Below are 4,007 nucleotides of genomic sequence, written 5' to 3'. Positions count from 1 at the left end.
CGTTTTGTTTAAGCATGTCGAGAATGCAGTTCAGTTGTCAATAAATAATTAGAAGTTGCAAATTCATTTTCTTTCATCAAAATGAACTCCAGGAAAAAGTTAAGTAACCTTAAGTAACGATCAAGAAGAATGTAGCATTGTTACACCAGTAGTTTCACATTACTCATGTTGATACACATGATCATTTCCAAAGGTTGTTGTAATAAAGATTTCTGTCACCTTACTGTTTTGTTAACAATAAAGGTTGTTGTAATAAAGGTTCCTTCTTCTTTATATAAAACTGCTACTGTTGTATGTATTTATGTCTTGAAAAATCACAATTCTAAATACACAATTTGTATAGATTCATATGTACACATCTCAAAATATGTTTACTTTTTAATATGCCAAGGTATCTGTGCCAGTTTGGTCATTTTTGCTAAGTAAGAATTTTTACAATTGACTAATTGTTAAGGTACATAACTCATCTCATTGTGTCATGTACAGACAATTGTTCTCCATCTAGTCTCCATGTTACATTTTGTATATTGGTGTCATTGCACAGAAAATCGTTTTCAGTCTTTTCTCAGGTTATATTTTGTACAACAGATATGAGGATGCTGAGAGCAAAACGTATCAAACGGGACAGTATGGAGGCTGACGGATGACCGTGAACCCAAGGTGTTGGATTGTTGCAGACATCACTACACTTGTGTATGGTCTGGCATTGTCATGCTAACGGAGATGAATCTCTACGTGTGGACAAACTCTATGAATTCAAAACTTGATTACAGCATGCTGCTTGTCACACACTGACATAACTATGTTCCACACCACCTGTTACATGTTACAGTTCAGAGCCCTCTGGCAGCGTGGGCTGCATATATGTAAACATGAAGAGTAAAGATGTAGGCTGTTAATAACATGAGTTTTATTTAAAAAGCTGTGAGAGTTCACAAAAAAACCAAAGGCATCACTTTTCAGCACACCCTCATAATTAGTGCCAATCATAGTGACATATTCCCAAATGACCATCTTCGAAGTAATGATTTATGCAGACCACTGTCAGTGCCTATTTACTTACAAAGTCAAAATAAAAAATAAATTATAATGACACAGAACTTATGTCTTTGAATTCATACATCCTGATAAACTGTAAAAGGAGTGGCAAATGAAGTATTCTTTTAATATTGTTTTTTTAATATCTAAGGGTTTCAATCACTTCCACAATGTCTGCTGGCAAACTGCTTCACACTTCCGCATCAGGGTATAAAACTCCATTCGGAACCTGGTATATAGGCATGTAGTATATATGGAAATTATTTTTATTTCTAGTATTATGGGTGTGAATTACACACTTCATCAGAAATTCCCTCATCATTAACCACAAATATCATTAGAAAATATGTTATTAACAGGTAAGTATAAGATTCTGCAAGATGCTGAGTTATATTTACATAACTTTCTTACTGCGCACTACTAGAAAAAAGAAGAATTAGAGAATAAACAAAATTATTAAACAGTATTGAGGGGAATTATGTAAGGGATGATAGCAATTGTCTGTAAGTCAACATTATGGCAGAAATTTATAAGTGAACGGCAGGCATAGCACAACTTTCTCATCAACCTAGTCACATGCCGATGCCACCTCAGTTTACTATACATCTGGATACCTACGAACTTCACACATGAAGCTTCATTGAGTGTACACTCAATTATCTCTACTTCTGGTACAGAGAAGTCATAATTATTTGTTCACAACTGCACAACACGAGAGTGTTGTGACTCGCCGATCTTTCAAAGTGCCGCCGCGCAGCTACGCACGTCCTCTACATGCGGCGCTGTCTGCCAGCCATGCAGCAGCAGCACCACCTAAACGGCCAGCCAGCCAGCAGCCGCTAGACTCTGACTCAGTTATGATTTGACTGTTAAAGTGTACACACATCTTACTCTGTTTACTTGATCTGTGACTTTCATGTATTGTGTCTTCCTTGAAATATATTTGTTCAACTTGAAGTCATAACAATTAGCGATGAGGTAGTGATTTTTCTTTTCCATCATTGACCCACATGTTTCCATGGCTACTTTAGAGCAACTATTGCAAAGTCTCATAGAACAGCAAATGCTTCTCACAAATGCGATTCACGATTTTGTCGCGGCATCAAATGCGGGGCATCTCTCGTCATTGTCTCTACCTCCTTTTCCTCCTTACAATGAGACGGCGGAGGACTGGTCTGATTACGAAAAATGTCTTCGACAGCACTTCTTGGCATTTCATGTCACGCATGAACAAACATTGAAGTCTCTGTTCCTTTCATGGATTTCACCTCAAATGTATCGGTTGTCGTCGCAATTGACTCCTTTGAAAGATCCTGCGCCTTTGTCCTTTGCTGAAATGTGCTCACTTCTGTCCATCTATTTTCAAAAGCAAACGCATGTGGTAGGTAGCCTCTCGTGTTGCCTTTTTTTTTGGTCATCAGTCTACTGACTGGTTTGATGCGGCCCGCCACGAATTTCTTTCCTGTGCTAACCTCTTCATCTCAGAGTAGCACTTGCAACCTATGTCCTCAATTATTTGCTTGATGTATTCCACTCTCTGTCTTCCTCTACAGTTTTTGCCCTCTACAGCTCCCTCTAGTACCATGGAAGTCATTCCCTCATGTCTTAGCAGATGTCCTATCATCCTGTCCCTTCTCCTTATCAGTATTTTCCACATATTCCTTTCCTCTCCGATTCTGTGTAGAACCTCCTCATTCCTTACCTTATCAGTCCACCTAATTTTCAACATTCGTCTATAGCACCACATCTCAAATGCTTCGATTCTGTTCCAGTTTTCCCACAGTCCATGTTTCACTACCATACAATGCTGTACTCCAGACATACATCCTCAGAAATTTCTTCCTCAAATTAAGGCCGGTATATGATATTAGTAGACATCTCTTGGCCAGAAATGCCTTTTTTGCCATAGCGAGTCTGCTTTTGATGTCCTCCTTGCTCCGTCCGTCATTGGTTATTTTACTGCCTAGGTAGCAGAATTCCTTAACTTCATTGACTTCGTGACCATCAATCCTAATGTTAAGTTTCTCGCTGTTCTCATTTCTACTGCTTCTCATCACCTTCATCTTTCTCCGATTTACTCTCAAACCATACTGTGTACTCATTAGACTGTTCATTCCGTTCAGCAGATCATTTAATTCTTCTTCACTTTCACTCAGGATAGCAATGTCATCAGCGAATCATATCATTGGTATCCTTTCACCTTGTATTTTAATTCCACTCCTGAACCTTTCTTCTATTTCCATCATTGCTTCCTCGATGTACAGATTGAAGAGTAGGGGTGAAAGGCTACAGCCTTGTCTTACACCCTTCTTAATACGAGCACTTTGTTCTTTATCGTCCACTCTTATTATTCCCTCTTGGTTGTTGTACATATTGTATATCCCGTCTCTCCCTATAGCTTACCCCTACTTTTTTCAGAATCTCGAACAGCTTGCACCATTTTATATTGTCGAACGCTTTTTCCAGGTCGACAAATCCTATGAAAGTGTCTTGATTTTTCTTTAGCCTTGCTTCCATTATTAGCCGTAACGTCAGAATTGGCTCTCTCGTCCCTTTACTTTTCCTAAAGCCAAACTGATCGTCACCTAGCGCATTCTCAATTTTCTTTTCCATTCTTCTGTATCTTATTCTTGTAAGCAGCTTTGATGCATGAGCTGTTAAGCTGATTGTGCAATAATTCTCGCACTTGTCAGCTCTTGCTGTCTTCGGAATTGTGTGGATGATGCTTTTCCGAAAGTCAGATGGTATATCACCAGACTCATATATTCTACACACCAACGTGAATAGTCGTTTTGTTGCCACTTCCCCCAATGATTTTAGAAATTCTGATGGAATGTTATCTATCCCTTCTGCCTTATTTGACCGTAAGTCCTCCAAAGCTCTTTTAAATTCCCATTCTAATACTCGATCCCCTATCTCTTCTAAATCGACTCCTGTTTCTTCTTCTATCACATCAGACAAATCTTCAC

The sequence above is a fragment of the Schistocerca americana genome, chromosome 1 (genome assembly GCF_021461395.2).
Source record: "Schistocerca americana isolate TAMUIC-IGC-003095 chromosome 1, iqSchAmer2.1, whole genome shotgun sequence".
In the NCBI taxonomy this organism is placed as follows: Eukaryota; Metazoa; Arthropoda; class Insecta; order Orthoptera; family Acrididae; genus Schistocerca; species Schistocerca americana.
The sequence above is the reverse complement of the archived record's forward strand: the minus strand, read 5'-3'. Positions refer to the sequence as shown.